We start from the raw sequence: 26,697 nt of genomic DNA, 5'->3' as shown, positions 1-26,697 counted from the left end.
TTAAACCAACGTTTCCTCAACTGTGTATGGTATTTATTTTAAATGCTTTTATTACGATTCTTAGTGGGCTTCCTAAACTTATTTTGGCGTAGCTTTTTCTGTCTTATTACTCATAGAAACAAGTAAACATCACGTAAAACGTTGCCTCGTGAGTTCTGCGTGCTGCCGTTTCCGTGTTTTATGATCACAGCAATTAACCGGCTAAGCTGTATTTAATTTTTAAGCAATGGTTGATCAATTGTCAGATCACACATAAAAAGCACTTTGGATTGCTATTATCTGTCTCACCGAGACTACTTACGTGTAAATCTGTTATTTGTCCGTCCATCCATCCATTTTCATCTGCGTATCCGGAGTCGGGTTGCCCTCTCCCCAGCCGCCGGAGCCAGCTCCTCCGGGTAAATCCCAAGGGGTTCCCCGGTCAGGTCCGGTGTTGTGCCGGTAAGAAGCCCGCTCCGACAGCTTCTGGCGTCGGAGCGGGCAGTAGAGTTGAGAGTCTCAGACCTTCTCCCCAGCTCCTCCGGCCGGGGAAATCCCAAGGGGTTCCCCCGGCCAGGTCCGGTGTTGTGCCGGTAAGAAGTCCCTCCGACAGCTTCTGGCGTTTTTAAAAAGTATCCCAGGGGCACGGTAAGGGTCGGAGATGTTTAGTCTATTTAATTTCTGACTATATAAAACGATTTCTTCTGTTTTAAAGTGTGAAGTAAACTCCGACGAAGTAAAATCCAAGCGGATCCCGTTCATGTTCATGGTTACATCCGTGTTTGTTTACCTTTTTTGCATGCCAAAATGGCGTCCACTAACTGAGAGTCACGTGGGGTCCGGAGCTCTATTGCTCTTGACATTATAATTGTACTTCTATTGGGTGCATTTTAACCATTTGTATAGATTGTATGATACTTGGTGTATTTTATTTACAATGTCTGTTTCTTTCAATTTAGTAAGGATGACACCTGCTGGTGATTGTTGACACTTGTCACCAGTCTAACACATCTGCTATGTGGAGCTTTCTGATTGGTGTTTGTATTGGTTAAGAACTTCTCCTAACTGCTGAGAACTGTTGGACTCCCTGATGAAGGCTACATTCGCCAAAACGCGTCAGGGTTTTTAAAAGGCCAAGTGTGACCTAGCCATTACAATGAAGGCTTTTTACCTTTTTCTATTTGAGAGTGACTTGGAGTGTCTTGTTTTTTCGACTGAATCTTCCCATCCAAAGAGCACCTCAAACCAACTTACGCCTGATTTATGCTTCTCCGTCTGCGTCAGTGCGGAGACACGCAACGCCATTATCCGTCCTTGCGTAGGGCACGCAAGTACGTACGGAGTCGAGCCCACTTTTTTAAACATCCGTCGAACGAGACAGATTACGCAAGCTTGTGATTGGTCAGGACGCCGCTGTTGTCTACAGCGCCGCCATTGCAAAGAGAGCCGAGGATAACTAGCGGCAGACACGGAGAAGCTTGAAGAATACCTTGCCAAAAAACTCTAAAAATGTGAACGTTTAATTCTCCTGTGACTGGAGGAGTGAAAAGATGCGCAGCAAGCGTTTTATTTGTGGACAGAAATGACAGGAAACGTGGGTTTAGAGGTGGAGAGCGCATGAAGCGGTGGGAGAATGAGAGACAAATTTGTCCGTGTAAAAAGTCTCTTATATACACAAAAAAACACAATATAAACACACTATCTTGGACCGATACATGACATGATACCACAGAACAGTGCTACGCCCTCTGTGGTCCTGCCGGGCAATTGCTTTGCAACACTCTCCAGGAGACGGAGAAGTAAAAGAGCAAAATGCTTCTGTCAATCCGTGCGTGTCTGTCCCTTGCGGAGCTGACGGAGAAGCATAAACCAGGCTTTATGTTGAGTCCAGGAAGCGCTTCTTTATAAAAGTTCTAGATAAAATTTCATTGTTGGGTGGAGATCCCTTTAATATGTGAATGCATGATGATGACTGTCCTAACAGTTTCAGCCTTCTGCTCATGCTGGCTTCACAGAATAATCTTGTGAAAGATCCAGTTTTCAGGAATACCTAATACTGTCATCTGTGTCAGTGAAGATATTTTCTTAAGCCTTCTAGAATAATCACTTTTAATGGATATTTTATTGCTAACAAATGACTAGCTTTTTTGGAATAATGTTTCACATCAACAGCGAACCCTTGTTTACTGTAATAAATACAGTGGGTTGTTTGGTAGCATGGTAATCTAAACCAACATAAATTAGATTACACATTGAAAGCTGTTTTTACTCCTAAACTTTGTAATGCAATCTATGTCAAGATAACATCAAATGTTTTTCTGGCCTTTAACCGCAGATCAAACACCATGCATGACAAACTAAGAGGGACCATGAGACAAGTGGTGAAGGCTATGAAGTCATTTGAATTCCTATGGAACATGAACGCAGCACTACAGACCTGCGCCCACTCGCGCAGGGGTCCTCCAGAGGGATGCTGAGTGACTAGAAAGAACCAAGACTATTTCACTGGACCAGTTACCGTCTGGCGGTCACGAACATCTCCACGTGCACACCCACACAATCTACACAGTAATCTCTACAAAACCGAGCGCGTGAGTGAAGGATATCAGCGGGACTACATGTCTGCAGCGCTTGTTTTAGCCACTTTACGTGACTACAGGACGAATCCGCGAACAGCTTACAGACCAAACACATCATGAGAATAAAGTTTACACCAGTGAAAGCAGATTTTACCTGTTCTGCGACACAGCGGCTGGTCAAATGTACGTCAGTCTTGACGCACCTGTACATTCAAGGCGGAGGAGGAAATGCTGCAGGTTCAATCACCAGGTAAACAATCTCCTCCCACAGACGGCACAGCCCAGGTGAACAGGGTGTGTGTGTGTGTGTGTGTGTGTGTGTGTGTGTGTGTGTGTGTGTGTGTGTGTGTGTGTGTGCCCTTGTGTGGGGTGAAGTCTGCAGGGGGCATTTTCTTACTAACTACGGAACACACACCAGCTTTACTTGAAGATAACTTAGACTTTGTTACTAACTCTGAACTGAAATGAGCAGACAGGGAGTCTTCCTGGGACAGACGGACATTCCCAAGCAGGCAGGTGGGGACTTGTAGAAAACAACGGTAGTTACCCCCTTCACACACGTGCGATCCAGCTCACACTTCAAGGACAGAATTTTAGAACAGACCAAACTTCTAACAGCATTTTGTGTGGTAAATTCAATTCAATTCAAAAATACTGTACTTTATTAATCCCAGAGGGAAATTGATTGCTTTAGTAGCTCAGAATAACAATAATAATCAAGTCAGCAAAGAGTTATTGTATATTACAACGGCTGTTGGCAGGAAGGATCTCCAGTAGCGGTCAGTGTTGCAGCGAAACTGAAGAAGCCTCTGACTGAAGACACTTCCGCTGTCGGACAGTCTTGTGAAGAGAGTGCTCAGGGTTGTCCATAATTTTCTTGATTCTCTGGAGAATCATTCTTTGCATTATCTCCTCCAGTGGTTCCACGGTTGACCCCAGAACAGAACCAGGCTTTTTTATTAGGCTGTTGAGCCTTTTCAGGCCCCTGCTTCTGATGCTGCTACAGGTATCTGCACCACTTTATGTCCTTGTGAGGAGGCAATGTAAATTAGGTGTGCTGAAGCAGAAACATGGAAAACATGCAGGTCAGTGTGCCCCGAGTACCAGGGTTGGGAAACTAAGCAGTAGTCTCAGGCCTAGTTTAGATGGATCTTATATTTCTCGCAGTTCATCACCAGATTGTGTGGCTATCTTATTTTGGCTATAATTTGATAGTTTTGCACATTTGGAGGAGTATTTAGTAAAGGAGATGGATTATTCTTGCTGTGCAGTTAATCGTTCACATGTGGGAGGCTTGATAAAAATTTTTATTGGAGTTTCCTCTTTAAATGACTGTGAAATTCAAGAGATTATTGCGAGCCACCTGGGGTACCACGCAGCGAGCTAATCCCAAAATCCAGACATTCTTTGAAAATTCCAGTTTAAATCCCCAAATTCAATAAAATACAAATGGCTAGTCTGAAGCCCCTCCCATTCACCATGGTAACACATGCTGGAGATCAACATATCAATCAAACTTCATATAAGGCACTTTCATACAATTAAAGCTACTCAAAGTGCCTTACAGATTAAAATGGCCTCACATCACCCTCATTCAAGCTGGATGAGCTTCAAGAGGTAGTCCTTCTGTTGTAAAACCATTTCAGATGACTACCTCTTGAAGCTCATCAAGTGAATGCCAAAAGTATGATACGCAGTAATCAGAGTAAATTGTGGCTTTTTTGGAGAAAATAGCATATAAAACAGGTTTTCAGTTATTTCAGCTTTTTGGGTTAAGTACACAACTCCCCATGTGTTCATTCATAGTTTTGATCCCTTCAGTGAGAATATCCCAATTCTCGGTCATGAAAATAAAGACAGCATATTGAATGAGAAGGTGTGTCCAAACTTTTGGCCTGGACTGTGTCCTGAATAAATAATGTCCATAGGCTCACATTACAAGTCTTTGATTTCATGGGACGTTCCCACCACCACCATGTTGACGCATCCCATCACACCCAGACAATCCAAAAATGGAATAAGAGGTGGAGCTGAGGGTGGGGCTGTTATGGTTGGAACAAATTAACCAATGTAGCTACTTAGCTAAAGCAAGAAGCTATGCAAGGACTCCGGGAACCGGGGTAGCCCACCTGCACAGCAGACTGGCTTCTGTGTGAGGCAGTAGTCATGCTGGTCACCTGTGGACATCTATTACGGAACAGGACTGTTAAATTACAAGCGGGGCTTCAGACTGCTGCGATTGTAGCCAGGCGGACATTATGTCTCCCAGTAACCAGTTCAGTTAAAGCGCAGAGCCTGCCAGTAAAACCGGGAGTACGGGTGGGTGCTAGCTTCAATTCTTCATCCCGGTGTTCCTTACTTTGTGTTATTCTTTTTTCCCATCACCACCACTCCACACAGGTACTTCTGGACTTGGGCTGTGAACAAAACTTCCCGCACAAGACCATTGTGGATCAGATTCACATCCCTACCATCCCACTGCCCACTCCCCTGCACGCTTCCTCTTTGGACGGAAACCCCCTCTCTCCAATCAACCTACAAACCTCAGGTAACCACTATGAGCAAATCACGTCTTTTGTGTTTCCATCTCCTCAGTCCCCTGTTATGTTGGGCCATCCCTGGCTGGTTACCCATCACCCCTGCATTCACTGGAGGACCAGTAGAGTGGACTTTGGTGTTCCTGCTGTCTCATCACCTGTCTACGAGCACCCACCTTGAGTATTCACAGCCATCAACCTGAACCATTATCCTCACCGGAACTAACAGGAGCTCCCACCAAATACCACAACCTCCAACAGGTATTTAGCAAGGACTAAGCCTCTTCACTACCCCCTCACAGATCTCTCAATTTTAGTATTGACCTTCATCCTCGTGCCACACTTCCTTCCAGCCGTTTGTACAGCTTATCCAGACCCAAACACGAGTACATGGAGAAGAACATTTCGGTCGGAGTCGCTAGCCTCGGGTTTAATCAGATCATCCACGTCCCCCCAGGTACTGGCTTTTTCTTAGTTTCTAAGAAAGACAGTTCACTCCGCCCCTGCATAGATTAGTGAGGTCTAAATCAAATTACAGTTAAGAACAAGTACTCTTTACCACTCCTGTCTTCCACCTTTGAGCCAGTTCAAGACGCTACTGTCTTCACTAAATTAGATCTCTGCAATGCCTACCACTTGGTTCGCATTCACAAAGTAGATTAATGAAAAAAAAAAAAAATTTAATTCATAATGCCCTTTATGTCAAAAACCTCAAAGGGCAGCAGTAAAGAAAAACTAATACAAATAGTGACAATAGTACTCAATAAAAAACAAAGAAGTTAGGACAAAGTACACAAAGTACCAGTTAGGTATTAAAAGCTTTACGAAAAAGAAATGTCTTAAGATGTCTCTTAAAACATGCAGTGGATTGGGGAGCCCTCAAGGTGTCAGGCAGGGAAATCCATAGTCGAATACCACCTGTAAGACTCCACTGGGACACTGAGTACCTGGTCATCTCCTTCGGGTTAACAAAAGCTCCTGCTGTTTTTCAAGTCTTAGTTAACACTGTTTTTGGTGACTACATCAATAAGTTTGTAACTGTAATCATATCGGCGCGTTCTGAGCTGAAGAGGATGTGAGATTCTGGGCTTCTCCTCAGACGGCTCCTGGATGTGTCGCCACATTGGAGACAGGAACAAGCACAATTCAGCCAAAGTTTCATAATCAGGGAACATTTTCTAAGTGACAAGTCTCTCTGAAAGACAGGGTTTGGAAAACACTCGCTTCAGTGGGAGGACCCTTCCTGCATGCGCTCTGGTTCTGCGACACGCTCCAAGCCAATCTCCACAACTTCAGCTCGCTGTGCACATATGCGCTGACAGCGAGCTGCGCTGAGCAGCTCAGATGGGAATCTTTTCTTGAGTGATTTAGCTACATCTGCGATGTGCGTAGAATAAAATGTCAGTTCGTCTGCATGCGTCGGGGTAATTCTTTCTATTCTTTCTCCGTCAAAATAAACGGTCATATACGGGAACTATCCGGTCAACACAACACGAGCCCTGCTTTTGACTGTTTTGTTTTCTTGTGAAAATTGTTGGAAAGAGATAAAATTTAACTTGATTAACACAACACAAGGATCATAAACATCGAACAACAGAAATACAAAAGATGGATAACAGAAGCTATCGAGATAAGGAGACGTGGATGTGGGACCATGAACAGAGACGATGGAGTTTACTCGTTGGATCGCGCATGGGACTGCATCGTCGGAGAGGGGAGAGTGGGTAGAGCCCTGCACTGAAGCCCTTGGCCCTCAGGTCGGACCGGCCCGAGGGCCGTCGGGCCGGGCTTCGGGCCAAGGACTGTGTAATTACCTCGGACACGGGACACTGTGAGACCGGGTTGACGGGTCACGCTTGTGCGTAATCATAGGCGCTTTCTGAGCTGAAGAGGATGTGAGATTCTGGGCTTCTCCTCAGACGGCTCCTGGATGTGTCGCCACACTCGAGACAGGAACAAGCACTATTCAGCCAAAGTTTCATAATCAGGGAACATTTTCTAAGTGACAAGTCTCTCTGAGAGACCGGGTTATAAAACACTCGCTTAAGTGGGAGGAACCTTCCCGCATGCGCTCTGGTTCTGCGACGCGCTCCAAGCCAATCTCCACAACTTCAACTCGCTGTGCACATACACGCTGACAGCGAGCTGCGCTGAGCAGTGTCCAGCTCAGATGTTCAGATGGGAATCTTTTCTTGGGTGATTTAGCTACATCTGCGATGTGCGTAGAATAAAATGTCAGTTCGTCTGCATGCGTCGGGGTAATTCTTTCTATTCTTTCTCCGTCAAAATAAACGGTCAAATACGGGAACTATCCGGTCAACACAACACAAGCCCTGCTTTTGACTGTTTTGTTTTCTTGTGAAAATTGTTGGAAAGAGATAAAATTTAACTTGATTACCACCAGAGCCAGTGCGCCGTTTTCTCCGTGAGGGTAAATGAGGGAAAAACAAATTGATCAGATCCTACATGACGTTTAACACATTGGTCAGGATTGACACACTTTGTTTTCATTTAGTTGGTTAAAAAAAGTCGGGCTCGGGTCGGGCCAGAGAATCCTGAAAACCTTTGCGGACCGGGTCGGGCTGGGGCTCCACCCCCTCGGGCCGGGCCGGACACGGGCTCAGATTTTAGGCCCGTGCAGGGCTCTAGTCACTTCATACAAAACTACAGTCAAACAGCTGCATCCCTCACCGCCTTAACGTCTGTAAATAAACCTTTTGTATGGACACCCATTGCTGCCGCAGCCTTCGCTACGTTAAAGGAACGCTTCACTAATGCTCCGGTGCTCATGAGACCAGATCCCACTTATTTACGGTCTCTTTCTTCTGTTACTGTGTTTGTTCGGTGATATAATGTTCTGATTACTGACATTTTGTGTATGGTAGGGTGTTCTGATGTCCATAATAGATATTGGTCTGTGTGTGTTGGTTTCCTATATGTGTTTATGTTTAGGGTCCCGTCAGCCTGTCTGGTTATTTTCATATCCATAAATACTATGCTGCCTTCTGTTTCTGACTCAAATGTGAACTTTATGTTACCTGTGTCATCAATGTTATTCAAGTGTTGTGTTAGTGTTTCTGTTTGTCCTTTTGGTATGATTTCCAGTATGTCGTCTACGTAGCATTTCCATAGTTTTATTTTGCAGTTTGGGGGGGCAGTGGCTATGGCTTTTTGTTCCAGGTCTTCCATGAAAAAGTCGCACAGGGTGGCTGATAACGGGTTACCCATGGCAAAGCCTTCCAGTTGTTTCTATATTGTGTCATCGTATGTGAAGTAAGTGGAGTTAGCTACCAGTCCTATCAGTTGTGCTATGTCGTCTGCTGTGAGGTTTGTTCTTTTGTGTAAAGTCTTGTCCTGTCTGATTCTGTTAACTACTATGTCTATGGTTTTTTGGGTTGGTGTTTTTGTGAACAGAGATGTGACGTCATGTGAGATGAGTATGTCGTTATCTTCTGTTTTAATGTCTTTTAGTTCTTTTGCCAGTTCTATACATTTTTTGCAATGTTGATCTGTGTTCCCTAATAACGGGCTGATGATTTAGCTGATTTCTCTTGCCATGTTGTATGTTGGTGTACCTATGCTGTCTACTTTCACTCACAGGGTATTGAAATCAGTGAGAACAACATTGAAGCATGTCATGTTTTATCAAGTAGGAATATGAAGGGAAAATTGTCTGTGTTAATGAGATTTGTGAGCAGAAAGATGAAAAATTCACTCCTTAAGCAGGCAAAAAAGTTGAAAGGAGGTCTATGTAAATGAGCATCTGACAAAGTATAATGCAGAAATTGCAAAGAAAGCCCATTTTCTGAGGAAACAGAAAAAGATCCAGGGTACCTGGACTGCAAATTGTAAAATTTTTGTTAAATTGAATGGAACTCCAGAAGAAGCAAAGATACTGATTAAAAGTTTAGAAGATTTGGATCAATTTCAGTAAAGGAGATGATGGGATAGAGGAATGGAATGTGTAGATTAAAATATGAGGAAAATGAAATTTCATTTAGGAATTGATCTTTCAATGATATTTGGATTTTGAAACTTGATTAGTGTGAGGGAGATTAGAAATTTACAATTAACAGGATGACAAATGAACTACATATTGACACAAATATAGGCTGTAAAGATAGGTTTTGTGATTTTGACAGCAATATTGATCCTGATTACAATTTCTTTAATAATGAAATACATGAATGTAATTATTACAATGAAGAACAATTCAATATAAAGATGAAGTCAGAAAATAGTTTGACAATGGCTCATTTCAATAGCAGAAGCTTATATGCAAATTTTGACACCATCAAGGAATATATAGCACAATTCAAGAAACCATTTACTGTCATTGCCATATCAGAGACATGGATAACACATAAAAAGGAAGGACATTTTGAATTGTATGGATATGAATTTATCCACCAAGACAGAATAAGAAAAAAAAAGAGGAGGGGTGGCACTTTATATCGACAAAAATCTTAATTACAAAAAAGCAGAAATGATGACGACTACTATTGAGGGAGTGATGGAATGTGTAACAGTAGAAATAAGCATGGAAAAAAAGAAGAACATATTAGTAAGCTGTATATATAGAACGCCAGGCTCTAAGATTGAAACATTTAACAATAAAATGGAGGAGATTTTTACAAATTTGTACCAGAAGGGAGTGTTTATTTGTGGATATTTCAATATAGACTTGCTAAATCCAAATAAAAACAAAAGTACAGAGGAATTTACTGATATAATGTCCAGTCTAGGTTTATTTCCATTGATAACCAGACCGACTAGAATAACATTACACTGCACTACTTTAATAGATAATATATTCACTAATATAACGGAAGAAAAGGTGGAAAGTGGGTTATTAATAAGCGATATGAGTGACCATCTACCGGTTTTTGCTTCTTATGACTGTCATTATGAAATGAAACAGAAAAAACTAACTATATGTATAAAAGAATGAAAACAGAACAGAGGTTAAATAGTCTTAAAAATGATCTATTAGAACAAGATTGGAATATTGTTTATGAAAAAAATGAAGTAGACCAAGCATATGATACCGTTTTAAATATATGTAAAAATCAATTTGACAGAAACTGTCCAGTAATCAAAAATATTCAGAGGAATAAGTGTAATGAAAAACCGTGGATGACAAAAGGACTACAAAATGCATGCAATAAGAAAAACACACTTTACCGAGAATTTATAAAAAACAAAACTACAGAAGCAGAACAAAAGTACAAAAGATATAAAAGCAAACTCATAAATATAGTGAGAAGCTGTAAACGTGAATATTTTATTAAAAAGTTAGAGCACAATAGAAACAACATAAAAGGCATCTGGGAAGTATTAAATGGTGTAATTAGGAAAGAGACAGGGAATAATAACTATCCACAACATTTTATAGAGAGAAAAAATAATATTACAAACATGAATGAAGCAGTGGATGAATTCAACAAATAATTTGTAAGCATAGGATCTAAATTGGAGGAAAAAATAATAGTTGATGAGATACAAACGGATGCCTCAGAGTATGTAGAAAGAAATAAAAATTCTGTTTTTTTAAGAGCAGTTGATGAGAAGGAGATTTATGATATAGTTAGAAATATGAAGAATAAAACCAGTACAGACTGGAACGATATTGACATGGAAACACTGAAATGTGTGATTGAGGGCATTGTAAAAACCATTAACACACATTTGTATTCTTTCTTTTCAAAAGGGTTTTTTTTTCCGAATAACATGAAAGTAGCAAGGGTAATTCCTATTTACCAGACAGGAGATAAGCATCAATTTACAAATTATAGACCTGTGTCAATACTATCACAATTTTCCAAAATATTAGAAAAGCTTTTTGTTAAAAGATTTGAGAATTTCGTTGATCAATATGAGTTGCTGACGGAATGCCAGTATGGCTTCAGGAATAATAGATCAACAGTCCAGGCACTGATTGATCTTATTGAGGAAATAACAGAATGCATCGACAAAAAGAAGCATGCAATAGGGTTGTTTTTAGATCTGAAGAAAGCTTTTGATACAGTAAACCATGACATATTGATGAGAAAAATGGAAAAATATGGTTTCAGGGGTATAGTATTGGACTGGATAAAAAGTTATTTATCAAATAGACAACAATATGTGCAAATAAATCAACATAAATCAGGACTAAGAGAGATACAATGTGGGGTACCTCAAGGATCAGTCTTAGGACCTAAACTATTCATAATGTACATAAATGACATTTGTAGGGTTTCACAAGTATTGGTTTGTATTGTTTGCAGATGACACAAATCTTTTTTGCTCGGGTGTGGAATTGCAACAGGTCCTGGATGTGGTCACACAGGAAATAAATAAATTAAAAAATGGTTTGATGTAAATAAACTGTCACTAAATTTAGAGAAAATAAAATTTATGTTGTTTGGTAATGAAAGCAGATACAATGAATTAGATATAGTAATTAATAATGTAAAAATTGACAGAGTATATGAAATAAAATTTCTTGGGGTGGTCATAGACAGCAAAATCTGTTGGAAGCCACACATCAAATATGTTAGAGGGAAGCTTGCACGGGGCATTGCTATGTTGGGGAAAACTAAGTATATTTTTAATCAGAAAGCACTTTATATATTATACAATATGATGCTACTGCCATATTTGAGCTATTGTGTAGAGGTCTGGGGAAACACGTACAAAAGTCATTTACAAACAATAACGACAATGCAGAAAAGGGCTATCACATTAATAACAAATGCAGGATATTTGGATCACACAAATGAACTTTTTATTAAAACGCGGACAATGAAGTTCCAGGACTTGGTTAAATACAATTCAGCACAAATAATGTATAAAGTAAGAAATAAATTAATGCCTGATAAAATACAGAAACGGTTCACAGAGAGAGAAGGAGGATATAACCTGAGAGGGACACTAAACTTAAAGATACATAAGTTTAGAACAACATTAAAACAGATGTGTATCACAATAATAGGGGTTAAATTATGGAACAATCTAGAAGAAGAAATCAAAGTAAGTACAAATATAAATGTGTTTAAAATTAATTATAAAAACATTCTGAACATAGTGGAAAATAGATGATTTATGTGGGTGTCCTTTATCTAAGGAAAAGCAAATTGTATAAATTGTAAAAAGATGTTTTTTTTCCTTTTTTTGTTTTTTTCCATATGGTTTGGTGGTTTTTGGTAACTTGTACCATTTTGTTTGTTTTAATGTAGGTTTTGTGTTAGATTTAGTAAACAAGTAAAAATTACTTGTATAAAGGGGTAGGGACATATAAGTTTCCACTTCAGCCTACTCCTTTTCAGACAGAGAAGAAGAAAAAAAGGGATGATGATATGTATTTTTTCTGCTTGTGGTATTTAAAAAAAAATATGTATGTTTTCTTTGTTTGAAATAAACTAAACTACTATTGGTCTAAGTGGGGTGTTTTGTTTGTGTATTGTTGGCATTCCATAGCTTCTTGGTGTTATGTTTGCTGTAGGAATCCAGTGTTTGTACATTTTTTCTGTTATTTTGCCATTTTCTTGTAGTGGCGTCAGTAATTTTTTTCTTAATGCATTCTGGTAGGTCTTTTTTTAAGTATTTTGTATGTATTTTTGTCCTCTAACATCTGTTTCATCTGTTGTTTATATTTTTCTTTGTCCATAACCACTGTGGTTCTTCCTTTGTCTGCCGGTAGAATAATTATCTGTTCATTTTTGGATAAAGCTGTCATGGCTGATTGTTCTTCTTTTGTAATATTGCTGTGTTGAATTTGGCTGTTTTTTAATATCCCAACTACGTTATTTCTGAGTTCTGCTTTCTTTCCCTCATCTGTGATCTGTTGACATGCTAATTCTGTTGCTACAATAAATTCATCATATGGTATTTCTTTGGTGTTACTGCAAAGTTTAAACCTTTTTTCAATATGCTTTCTTCTGCTTCTGTTAGTTCGTATTGTGAAATGTTACATACCCATGAGTTTGGCGTGGAGTTATCTTGTATTTCCTCCCTCTTTTTCTTGTTGATGAGTTTGTTTAACTTCTTTATGTGTCTTTCTTTTACTTTTATGAACTCTTTTTCCTGTTTTTCCATCATGTGTCCTTTAATTAGTTCCTCCGTTTGTTTATCAAGTTTGTAATTCCTTTTTAAGTCCAGGTGTCTTCTTTCCAGTTCGTCTTCTACTTGCTTCTGTTTGGTTATGGCGTTTCTTATCCTTTCCTTGAGCAGGGCTCCCTGTGCTCTTTCCATTATGTTTTGTGCTGTCTTGGTCCGGATCGGTGTTTTTAGCTGTAGGCTTGTTGGCGTGATGTTTTCGTCCCGGCATCTTAATGTGAAGCGAAGGTGGTTCCTAAGACCTGCGCGTTTTGATGTAATCGTTCCAAACAGCGGAAGTCCTTTGTCCCTTGTTGTCCGTATTTTTCTTTAAACATCTTTGGTGTGTTCCTGCTGTGTTGAAATTCTAATTCCATCTTTTAGTTCTTTTTAAAACACAGAAAGACTTTATTTACCTGCAACGTTTCATTTGCGGCTGCAAACTTCGTCCTCAAAAGACAAGAACAAAAACCAGTGATAACCCTACCATACATCAGAGGCATAACAGAAAAAATAAGAGCAACAATAAAAAATACAACACAAACACACCAACAAAACCATACACAACAGTTAGAAACAGACTAGTACACCCAAAAGACAAGATACCAGCTGGACTTAAATGTGGAGTTATTTACGAAATCCCATGCAAACTCTGCAATAAAACATACATAGGAGAAACCGGATGCCAATTCAACACACAAACAATAGAACATAGAAAGGAGTGCGAGAAAGAGGCAAGTCGAAAACACACAAGAGCAGCAAAACAAGAAGCAGAAAGTACAATAAAGAAATCAGCCGTAACAGATCACTGCACAAGAGAAAACTATATAATGGACTGGGACAACACAAGGATCATAAACATCGAACAACAGAAATACAAAAGATGGATAACAGAAGCTATCGAGATAAGGAGACGTGGATGTGGGACCATGAACAGAGACGATGGAGTTTACTCGTTGGATCGCGCATGGGACTGCATCGTCGGAGAGGGGAGAGCGGGTAGAGCCCTGCACTGAAGCCCTTGGCCCTCAGGTCGGACCGGCCCGAGGGCCGTCGGGCCGGGCTTCGGGCCAAGGACTGTGTAATTACCTCGGACACGGGACACTGTGAGACCGGGTTGACGGGTCATGCTTGTGCGTAATCATAGGCGCTTTCTGAGCTGAAGAGGATGTGAGATTCTGGGCTTCTCCTCAGACGGCTCCTGGATGTGTCGCCACACTCGAGACAGGAACAAGCACTATTCAGCCAAAGTTTCATAATCAGGGAACATTTTCTAAGTGACAAGTCTCTCTGAGAGACCGGGTTATAAAACACTCGCTTCAGTGGGAGGAACCTTCCCGCATGCGCTCTGGTTCTGCGACGCGCTCCAAGCCAATCTCCACAACTTCAACTCGCTGTGCACATACACGCTGACAGCGAGCTGCGCTGAGCAGTGTCCAGCTCAGATGTTCAGATGGGAATCTTTTCTTGGGTGATTTAGCTACATCTGCGATGTGCGTAGAATAAAATGTCAGTTCGTCTGCATGCGTCGGGGTAATTCTTTCTATTCTTTCTCCGTCAAAATAAACGGTCAAATACGGGAACTATCCGGTCAACACAAGCCCTGCTTTTGACTGTTTTGTTTTCTTGTGAAAATTGTTGGAAAGATATAAAATTTAACTTGATTACCACCAGAGCCAGTGCGCCGTTTTCTCCGTGAGGGTAAATGAGGGAAAAACAAATTGATCAGATCCTACATGACTTTTAACACATTGGTCAGGATTGACACACTTTGTTTTCATTTAGTTGGTTAAAAAAAGTCGGGCTCGGGTCGGGCCAGAGAATCCTGAAAACCTTTGCGGACCGGGTCGGGCTGGGGCTCCACCCCCTCGGGCCGGGCCGGACACGGGCTCAGATTTTAGGCCCGTGCAGGGCTCTAGTCACTTCATACAAAACTACAGTCAAACAGCTGCATCCCTCACCGCCTTAACGTCTGTAAATAAACCTTTTGTATGGACACCCATTGCTGCCGCAGCCTTCGCTACGTTAAAGGAACGCTTCACTAATGCTCCGGTGCTCATGAGACCAGATCCCACTTATTTACGGTCTCTTTCTTCTGTTACTGTGTTTGTTCGGTGATATAATGTTCTGATTACTGACATTTTGTGTATGGTAGGGTGTTCTGATGTCCATAATAGATATTGGTCTGTGTGTGTTGGTTTCCTATATGTGTTTATGTTTAGGGTCCCGTCAGCCTGTCTGGTTATTTTCATATCCATAAATACTATGCTGCCTTCTGTTTCTGACTCAAATGTGAACTTTATGTTACCTGTGTCATCAATGTTATTCAAGTGTTGTGTTAGTGTTTCTGTTTGTCCTTTTGGTATGATTTCCAGTATGTCGTCTACGTAGCATTTCCATAGTTTTATTTTGCAGTTTGGGGGGGCAGTGGCTATGGCTTTTTGTTCCAGGTCTTCCATGAAAAAGTCGCACAGGGTGGCTGATAACGGGTTACCCATGGCAAAGCCTTCCAGTTGTTTCTATATTGTGTCATCGTATGTGAAGTAAGTGGAGTTAGCTACCAGTCCTATCAGTTGTGCTATGTCGTCTGCTGTGAGGTTTGTTCTTTTGTGTAAAGTCTTGTCCTGTCTGATTCTGTTAACTACTATGTCTATGGTTTTTTGGGTTGGTGTTTTTGTGAACAGAGATGTGACGTCATGTGAGATGAGTATGTCGTTATCTTCTGTTGTAATGTCTTTTAGTTCTTTTGCCAGTTCTATACATTTTTTGCAATGTTGATCTGTGTTCCCTAATAACGGGCTGATGATTTAGCTGATTTCTCTTGCCATGTTGTATGTTGGTGTACCTATGCTGTCTACTTTCACTCACAGGGTATTGAAATCAGTGAGAACAACATTGAAGCATGTCATGTTTTATCAAGTAGGAATATGAAGGGAAAATTGTCTGTGTTAATGAGATTTGTGAGCAGAAAGATGAAAAATTCACTCCTTAAGCAGGCAAAAAAGTTGAAAGGAGGTCTATGTAAATGAGCATCTGACAAAGTATAATGCAGAAATTGCAAAGAAAGCCCATTTTCTGAGGAAGCAGAAAAAGATCCAGGGTACCTGGACTGCAAATTGTAAAATTTTTGTTAAATTGAATGGAACTCCAGAAGAAGCAAAGATACTGATTAAAAGTTTAGAAGATTTGGATCAATTTCAGTAAAGGAGATGATGGGATAGAGGAATGGAATGTGTAGATTAAAATATGAGGAAAATGAAATTTCATTTAGGAATTGATCTTTCAATGATATTTGGATTTTGAAACTTGATTAGTGTGAGGGAGATTAGAAATTTACAATTAACAGGATGACAAATGAACTACATATTGACACAAATATAGGCTGTAAAGATAGGTTTTGTGATTTTGACAGCAATATTGATCCTGATTACAATTTCTTTAATAATGAAATACATGAATGTAATTATTACAATGAAGAACAATTCAATATAAAGATGAAGTCAGAAAATAGTTTGACAATGGCTCATTTCAATAGCAGAAGCTTATATGCAAATTTTGACACCATCAAGGAATATATAGCACAATTCAAGAAACCATTTACTGTCATTGCCATATCAGAGACATGGATAACACATAAAAAGGAAGGACATTTTGAATTGTATGGATATGAATTTATCCACCAAGACAGAATAAGAAAAAAAAAAGAGGAGGGGTGGCACTTTATATCGACAAAAATCTTAATTACAAAAAAGCAGAAATGATGACGACTACTATTGAGGGAGTGATGGAATGTGTAACTGTAGAAATAAGCATGGAAAAAAAGAAGAACATATTAGTAAGCTGTATATATAGAACGCCAGGCTCTAAGATTGAAACATTTAACAATAAAATGGAGGAGATGTTTACAAATTTGTACCAGAAGGGAGTGTTTATTTGTGGATATTTCAATATAGACTTGCTAAATCCAAATAAAAACAAAAGTACAGAAGAATTTATTGATATAATGTACAGTCTAGGTTTATTTCCATTGATAACCAGACCGACTAGAATAACATTACACTGCACTACTTAAATAGATAATATATTCACTAATATAACGGAAGAAAAGGTGGAAAGTGGGTTATTAATAAGCGATATGAGTGACCATCTACCGGTTTTTGCTTCTTATGACTGTCATTATAAAATGAAACAGAAAAAACTAACTATATGTATAAAAGAATGAAAACAGAACAGAGGTTAAATAGTCTTAAAAATGATCTATTAGAACAAGATTGGAATATTGTTTATGAAAAAAATGAAGTAGACCAAGCATATGATACCGTTTTAAATATATGTAAAAATCAATTTGACAGAAACTGTCCAGTAATCAAAAATATTCAGAGGAATAAGTGTAATGAAAAACCGTGGATGACAAAAGGACTACAAAATGCATGCAATAAGAAAAACACACTTTACCGAGAATTTATAAAAAACAAAACTACAGAAGCAGAACAAAAGTACAAAAGATATAAAAGCAAACTCATAAATATAGTGAGAAGCTGTAAACGTGAATATTTTATTAAAAAGTTAGAGCACAATAGAAACAACATAAAAGGCATCTGGGAAGTATTAAATGGTGTAATTAGGAAAGAGACAGGGAATAATAACTATCCACAACATTTTATAGAGAGAAAAAATAATATTACAAACATGAATGAAGCAGTGGATGAATTCAACAAATAATTTGTAAGCATAGGATCTAAATTGGAGGAAAAAATAATAGTTGATGAGATACAAACGGATGCCTCAGAGTATGTAGAAAGAAATAAAAATTCTGTTTTTTTAAGAGCAGTTGATGAGAAGGAGATTTATGATATAGTTAGAAATATGAAGAATAAAACCAGTACAGACTGGAACGATATTGACATGGAAACACTGAAATGTGTGATTGAGGGCATTGTAAAAACCATTAACACACATTTGTATTCTTTCTTTTCAAAAGGGTTTTTTTTTCCGAATAACATGAAAGTAGCAAGGGTAATTCCTATTTACCAGACAGGAGATAAGCATCAATTTACAAATTATAGACCTGTGTCAATACTATCACAATTTTCCAAAATATTAGAAAAGCTTTTTGTTAAAAGATTTGAGAATTTCGTTGATCAATATGAGTTGCTGACGGAATGCCAGTATGGCTTCAGGAATAATAGATCAACAGTCCAGGCACTGATTGATCTTATTGAGGAAATAACAGAATGCATCGACAAAAAGAAGCATGCAATAGGGTTGTTTTTAGATCTGAAGAAAGCTTTTGATACAGTAAACCATGACATATTGATGAGAAAAATGGAAAAATATGGTTTCAGGGGTATAGTATTGAACTGGATAAAAAGTTATTTATCAAATAGACAACAATATGTGCAAATAAATCAACATAAATCAGGACTAAGAGAGATACAATGTGGGGTACCTCAAGGATCAGTCTTAGGACCTAAACTATTCATAATGTACATAAATGACATTTGTAGGGTTTCACAAGTATTGGTTTGTATTGTTTGCAGATGACACAAATCTTTTTTGCTCGGGTGTGGAATTGCAACAGGTCCTGGATGTGGTCACACAGGAAATAAATAAATTAAAAAATGGTTTGATGTAAATAAACTGTCACTAAATTTAGAGAAAACAAAATTTATGTTGTTTGGTAATGAAAGCAGATACAATGAATTAAATATAGTAATTAATAATGTAAAAATTGACAGAGTATATGAAATAAAATTTCTTGGGGTGGTCATAGACAGCAAAATCTGTTGGAAGCCACACATCAAATATGTTAGAGGGAAGCTTGCACGGGGCATTGCTATGTTGGGGAAAACTAAGTATATTTTTAATCAGAAAGCACTTTATATATTATACAATACGATGCTACTGCCATATTTGAGCTATTGTGTAGAGGTCTGGGGAAACACGTACAAAAGTCATTTACAAACAATAACGACAATGCAGAAAAGGGCTATCACATTAATAACAAATGCAGGATATTTGGATTACACAAATGAACTTTTTATTAAAACGCAGACAATGAAGTTCCAGGACTTGGTTAAATACAAAACAGCACAAATAATGTATAAAGTAAGAAATAAATTAATGCCTGATAAAATACAGAAACGGTTCACAGAGAGAGAAGGAGGATATAACCTGAGAGGGACACTAAACTTAAAGATACATAAGTTTAGAACAACATTAAAACAGATGTGTATCACAATAATAGGGGTTAAATTATGGAACAATTTAGAAGAAGAAATCAAAGTAAGTACAAATATAAATGTGTTTAAAATTAATTATAAAAACATTCTGAACATAGTGGAAAATAGATGATTTATGTGGGTGTCCTTTATCTAAGGAAAAGCAAATTGTATAAATTGTAAAAAGATGTTTTTTTTCCTTTTTTTGTTTTTTTCCATGTGGTTTGGTGGTTTTTGGTGACTTGTACCATTTTGTTTGTTTTAATGTAGGTTTTGTGTTAGATTTAGTAAACAAGTAAAAATTACTTGTATAAAGGGGTAGGGACATATAAGTTTCCACTTCAGCCTACTCCTTTTCAGACAGAGAAGAAGAAAAAAAGGGATGATGATATGTATTTTTTCTGCTTGTGGTATTTAAAAAAAAATGTATGTTTTCTTTGTTTGAAATAAACTAAACTACTATTGGTCTAAGTGGGGTGTTTTGTTTGTGTATTGTTGGCATTCCATAGCTTCTTGGTGTTATGTTTGCTGTAGGAATCCAGTGTTTGTACATTTTTTCTGTTATTTTGCCATTTTCTTGTAGTGGCGTCAGTATTTTTTTTCTTAATGCATTCTGGTAGGTCTTTTTTTAAGCATTTTGTATGTATTTTTGTCCTCTAACATCTGTTTCATCTGTTGTTTATATTTTTCTTTGTCCATAACCACTGTGGTTCTTCCTTTGTCTGCCGGTAGAATAATTATCTGTTCATTTTTGGATAAAGCTGTCATGGCTGATTGTTCTTCTTTTGTAATATTGCTGTGTTGAATTTGGCTGTTTTTTAATATCCCAACTACGTTATTTCTGAGTTCTGCTTTCTTTCCCTCATCTGTGATCTGTTGACATGCTAATTCTGTTGCTACAATAAATTCATCATATGGTATTTCTTTGGTGTTACTGCAAAGTTTAAACCTTTTTTCAATATGCTTTCTTCTGCTTCTGTTAGTTCGTATTGTGAAATGTTACATACCCATGAGTTTGGCGTGGAGTTATCTTGTATTTCCTCCCTCTTTTTCTTGTTGATGAGTTTGTTTAACTTCTTTATGTGTCTTTCTTTTACTTTTATGAACTCTTTTTCCTGTTTTTCCATCATGTGTCCTTTAATTAGTTCCTCCGTTTGTTTATCAAGTTTGTAATTCCTTTTTAAGTCCAGGTGTCTTCTTTCCAGTTCGTCTTCTACTTGCTTCTGTTTGGTTATGACGTTTCTTATCCTTTCCTTGAGCAGGGCTCCCTGTGCTCTTTCCATTATGTTTTGTGCTGTCTTGGTCCGGATCGGTGTTTTTAGCTGTAGGCTTGTTGGCGTGATGTTTTCGTCCCGGCATCTTAATTTGAAGCGAAGGTGGTTCCTAAGACCTGCGCGTTTTGATGTAATCGTTCCAAACAGCGGAAGTCCTTTGTCCCTTGTTGTCCGTATTTTTCTTTAAACATCTTTGGTGTGTTCCTGCTGTGTTGAAACTCTAATTCCATCTTTTAGTTCTTTTTAAAACACAGAAAGACTTTATTTACCTGCAACGTTTCATTTGCGGCTGCAAACTTCGTCCTCAAAAGACAAGAACAAAAACCAGTGATAACCCTACCATACATCAGAGGCATAACAGAAAAAATAAGAGCAACAATAAAAAATACAACACAAACACACCAACAAAACCATACACAACAGTTAGAAACAGACTAGTACACCCAAAAGACAAGATACCAGCTGGACTTAAATGTGGAGTTATTTACGAAATCCCATGCAAACTCTGCAATAAAACATACATAGGAGAAACCGGATGCCAATTCAACACACGAACAATAGAACATAGAAAGGAGTGCGAGAAAGAGGCAAGTCGAAAACACACAAGAGCAGCAAAACAAGAAGCAGAAAGTACAATAAAGAAATCAGCCGTAACAGATCACTGCACAAGAGAAAACTATATAATGGACTGGGACAACACAAGGATCATAAACATCGAACAACAGAAATACAAAAGATGGATAACAGAAGCTATCGAGATAAGGAGACGTGGATGTGGGACCATGAACAGAGACGATGGAGTTTACTCGTTGGATCGCGCATGGGACTGCATCGTCGGAGAGGGGAGAGCGGGTAGAGCCCTGCACTGAAGCCCTTGGCCCTCAGGTCGGACCGGCCCGAGGGCCGTCGGGCCGGGCTTCGGGCCAAGGACTGTGTAATTACCTCGGACACGGGACACTGTGAGACCGGGTTGACGGGTCACGCTTGTGCGTAATCATAGGCGCTTTCTGAGCTGAAGAGGATGTGAGATTCTGGGCTTCTCCTCAGAAGGCTCCTGGATGTGTCGCCACACTCGAGACAGGAACAAGCACTATTCAGCCAAAGTTTCATAATCAGGGAACATTTTCTAAGTGACAAGTCTCTCTGAGAGACCGGGTTATAAAACACTCGCTTCAGTGGGAGGAACCTTCCCGCATGCGCTCTGGTTCTGCGATGCGCTCCAAGCCAATCTCCACAACTTCAACTCGCTGTGCACATACACGCTGACAGCGAGCTGCGCTGAGCAGTGTCCAGCTCAGATGTTCAGATGGGAATCTTTTCTTGGGTGATTTAGCTACATCTGCGATGTGCGTAGAATAAAATGTCAGTTCGTCTGCATGCGTCGGGGTAATTCTTTCTATTCTTTCTCCGTCAAAATAAACGGTCAAATACGGGAACTATCCGGTCAACACAAGCCCTGCTTTTGACTGTTTTGTTTTCTTGTGAAAATTGTTGGAAAGAGATAAAATTTAACTTGATTACCACCAGAGCCAGTGCGCCGTTTTCTCCGTGAGGGTAAATGAGGGAAAAACAAATTGATCAGATCCTACATGACTTTTAACACATTGGTCAGGATTGACACACTTTGTTTTCATTTAGTTGGTTAAAAAAAAGTCGGGCTCCGGTCGGGCCAGAGAATCCTGAAAATCTTTTCGGGCTGGGGCTCCACCCCCTCGGGCCGGGCCGGACACAGGCTCAGATTTTAGGCCCGTGCAGGGCTCTAAGAGCGGGTAGCAGAGGGCGACAATGTCCTCTGCTGCCCGTGGAGAAACAGAGAAGGAAGTGACGCCACCATCAGCATCAGCCTGACGAAGTTTGCAGCCGCAAACGAAACATGGCAGGTAAATAAAACCTTTCTGTGTTTTAAAAAGAACTAAAAGATGGAATGGTTGCTGTGCTCTGAGCTAATAAGGTCTTATCAATTGAGGCCTGAAGGTTATAACTAGAAAATAAAAATGGAAAATATAATTTCAAGAGGTTCTCAAAATTGTAATTTACCTATTTGTTTTTGCTATTAAGCACAGCTGTTGAGTACTTTATTGCATTTGAGACCCTCTGTGTGGACTTCGGTAAGTCTAGTCAATATATTCCATGTTCAGAATGCACGCTGTCCACTGAGGTGGACATGTGGTAAAATTATTTGCTAATTATTAAATGTTACAAACAATATTTGTTGAAATTTGTTTCATTCACACCTAAAGATAAATGAAAGACATTGTTGAATCATGGTTGAATATTTTATAATTCATATATCAAAAGGTTAAGCACTAACCAAATATTTAGTTCCTGGTATTCTGGTTATTAATATAATTTGAACTATAAACTGTGTCACTTTTAGTGGCTGGAAGTTAAGGGGTTTACTGGAATCCCTCAGTTTGAGACATTGACTGTTTATCAGTACTTGGTAGTAAATGAGTGTCCAAATAAAAGCTAAGAGTGTATATTTTGGTCAAAACAGTAATCCCAGACCAACTAAAACTAATGACTATTGTCAAATTGCATTTTATCTCCTTATTTTTGTTTTAAAATATTTGTTTCTGACGTTTAAAGTCAAGACAAGGGAGTTCAGTGGATGACAGTCTCACCCGGATGGATATAATCTGGTGTGCAGTACCTGAGGAAAACATAGACCAAAATGGAAAATAGAAAAAAAAAAAAAAAAAAACTAAGGCTAAAGCACAGGAGCACTGACAGGAAAAAGAAAACAGAGCAAACATTGAAAGCGCACAAAGGGAGAGAAATACAGGAAAAAAGAGGAGGACTAATAAAAAGGGAAAATGACTCATGTCAGAAGAGGGGAGAGTTTCGCAAATCCAGTTAAAGGTAAGACTGTCGAAAATTTAGTGTAAGGGGCCGCATGTCTGTGTTCGCCTTGGGCCCCCAAATTGCTAAATCCGCCTCTGGATCAGAACAAGGGGAGAAACAGTCTGGAAGTAAAATTAAACGAGACAGCAGATTAAAGCTGTTGTAGGGAATTTACATTTAATAAGTTTTAATTCTTTTAATTCTTCATGTATTCTCAGCTTGGTAACTTTTAAATGCTTTGACACAGAATTTCACGTTCCTCTGTGTCTGTGTAACACAGCAAGGTCATATCAGAAAAACATACACATTATAACAGACCTTGGTCTCAAGTAAGACAATATTCTATCAGCCATGAGGCTGAAGCGGAAATCAGAAAGGTTTTGAGAAATAACTGCTGGATGAAAATATAAAATAAAAAAAGTAAATGCTTTAAATTAAAAACAGAGTTTGCACACTTGAAACTAAGTGTGGAGCAGTTGGACAGTTCATTTGAGGTTTCTGTCCTCTTTTGGAATGTAAACATCGACATTGGCTCATGCTTTCAGAGCCAGTAGAGATAAGAGTAGTATACTGCTGACCCAGCCTGCTTGGCCGACCTTGCTCACTTTAGAATTGGGAGAAATAAATTATGCAGTTTCAGACTGAAACATTTACATGTGGTGGATTTTAAATAACTTAATGAACATATTTATTGCTGAACACATCAAATAAATTTATTTAAATTTGAATCGAATAAATTTAGTCAATGACCAAATATTTCTTTTTCTTTAGGGCAGACGGAATGAAATTACCTACATTCATAACTTGGGTTTCATAAAATATGATAAAGTTTAAAAATCTTTGTTACAAATCTAAATTTATCTGTGAATAGGATTTAGCTGAGGAATGTCATTTAGTTTAATGAGTGATTCGGCTGTTTCGTAGTAAATTCAATTGTTTTTTTTTTCTTTTAATGTGACTGAGTGGGATAAGGCCAATTCTCAGTGCCATTGCCGAACCTCGCTGTCTCTCCTTATCATAACCCAAACAGAAGGAGACTGCTGGAGGCTACGCTGACCTATTCACACACAGAGTGACCAAGCCCCCACAATGCAGGACAGAAATTGAGGCCAATGTGGAAATGAAATAAATTGCAGTTCCACCCTCATCCGCTGGGGGCTGGTGTCAGAAGCAAGCAAATCCTCATTGACTCCCATGTTAAAAATACCAATTTCACAGCAGAAATAAACATGTTTACAGCCTGGCTCCAAACATGTTTTTGGTTTAAATGATCTAGTTTACACTCATGACAACTCTGAGGGGGTGAATTATTTTCTCACTCTTCTGTTTAAGTGTATTAAAAGCCTAAAATTCTGTATAATTAATGAGCATCCGACCCATGTGACCACAGAGCTAGCTCCGGGGAAAGGCCTCAGTCTGAGCCTCGGCCTGGCCTGAAAACTGTTCCGCCATTTTCAGTCTCTCAGCTTAGACCATTAGTTGTGCTGTTTGTGTATTCTTTTTTGGATATTATTTGTACAATTGTTGGACAAAATGACTTGCTGTGGCATTAATTGCACTAATAGAGCGTCCAAGGAGTCTCCACTTCATTTTTTTTTGGTAAGTAAAATTATATTTATGTGTTTTAGGTCACTGCCGAGCTGAGCTTAGATTTTAACATGTACTGTTTAACCATGAAATTTAAATGTAATAGGGTAAAACCCAGTGCATTTAACATAATGCTGCACTTTAGAAAATGGGTTGAAATATAACATGTTGGTGGAGCTGGGTTCCGACTATCGGCTTGTGGAGCTCTCGGTAGACCTCTCTTTTCCACCCGTTTCTCCCCTACCCACAGCTCGGCGCATCTCTGATCGCCTCGGCTCCTGTCTGCTGCGCGGGCTGCCGGCTTGTGGAGCTCTCGGATGGAAACCAATGTTTTCCACCCGGTTCTCCCCTCCCCGCAGCTCGGCGCATCTCTGTCTGATCGCGGCTCCTGTCTGCTGCACGGGCAGCCAGCCTTTCCACCCGGTTCTCCCCAGCGGCAGCTCTGCGCATCTCAGATCGCAGTGGCGCTTGTCTGCTGTGCGGCTGTTGGCTTGTGGAGCTCTCGGGAGACCTGTGTTCCACGCGGTTTTACCCAGCGGTCAGCCCGGCGTATCTCTGACTCAGAAGCTCTGGTGTTGTGCACAGTTAACTCCAGTTGTAGCTAGGTTGCTACCTCCGTTAGCTTAGCTCCCACCTCCGCGTTAGCTTTGGGTTAGCTTCTGGTTAGCTTGTAGCTAGTTCGACCGGGTGTCGTCAGTTGATCCCAGTGTAAGGAAAATGAGAGGTTCTTACATTTTATTTAATGAGCCGTAAGGCATGGGATTCCATAGTAAATATAAAATCCACCTTACGGATCGAGGGTTATTTAAACCAGAAGATTGGATCTTTTTAATGCAGAGATTATGTAACCGTTATGTATTCACTCAGAGACAACAGAACAGAGAGAGTCAAGTTTAAAAGCTAAGAATTTTATTACTAACAATTAAACTAGACTGACTTCAAAACTAAATGTATAGTGCAACTAAAAATGGATAAGACGGTGAATGGATGACGTGTCATGTAAATCTGAACCAGCAAATCCGAAGAAGCGATTAGTTCTGACGGGAACTGAAGATGTTGTTTTGAAATAAGCTTGGGTTAGTTTCAGAACCGCATGAGACACCATCAAGCTGGGTCTACCTGCCTTGTGGAAGTCCTCTTGTAGATCAGGAATGCCAAGATCCAGCGGACCCTCTCTGGAAACCGAGCTGGTAGAAGAAGCCGCGGTTCCGACCAGACCTGTCTTGAGTTTCCTCCGGCACACGACTCTTTTATTGGCGTCTGTTCAGACCCAGCCTGGGTCGGTGGAGCTTTTATTCTGAAAGGAGCTGTTGTTGCCGCTGGTTGTTATAGCGACTGGATTTTTCAGCTTGTCGTGGTTCTTTCAGTTGAAGAGTTAAAGGTCGGATTGGCCACTCCGACGCTTGCTCTGGAACGCTTTTGAACTGGCGTTAGCGCTGATGTGGCAAAGTTTTATACCTCGGATGTTATGGTTTATTGTCGAATGAAAATTACCAAACACCGTCAGAAGCACGCCTCCGTCAGATCTGTAAAATTCTGATTGGATCAGTTAAAAGAATGTGTTATGTCTTTTTAACACTACGTGAAATGAGTCCTG

General features: G+C 39.5%; 1 protein-coding gene across 1 annotated transcript in view; it reads right to left on the bottom strand.

Moving 5' to 3' along the window:
• ano1a (anoctamin 1, calcium activated chloride channel a) overlaps window positions 1-2,827 on the bottom strand; it is a 287,143-nt gene extending 284,316 nt beyond the window's left edge. The window contains exon 1 of the mRNA XM_070554713.1: window positions 2,713-2,827. The gene's annotated coding sequence lies outside the window, so the exon portion shown is untranslated. The remainder of the gene's footprint in view (window positions 1-2,712) is intronic.
• Between the last annotated feature and the right edge of the window lie 23,870 nt (window positions 2,828-26,697).

This window comes from Nothobranchius furzeri, chromosome 9, assembly GCF_043380555.1.
Source record: "Nothobranchius furzeri strain GRZ-AD chromosome 9, NfurGRZ-RIMD1, whole genome shotgun sequence".
NCBI classification, from domain to species: domain Eukaryota; kingdom Metazoa; phylum Chordata; class Actinopteri; order Cyprinodontiformes; family Nothobranchiidae; genus Nothobranchius; species Nothobranchius furzeri.
The sequence above is the reverse complement of the archived record's forward strand: the minus strand, read 5'-3'. Positions and strand labels throughout refer to the sequence as shown.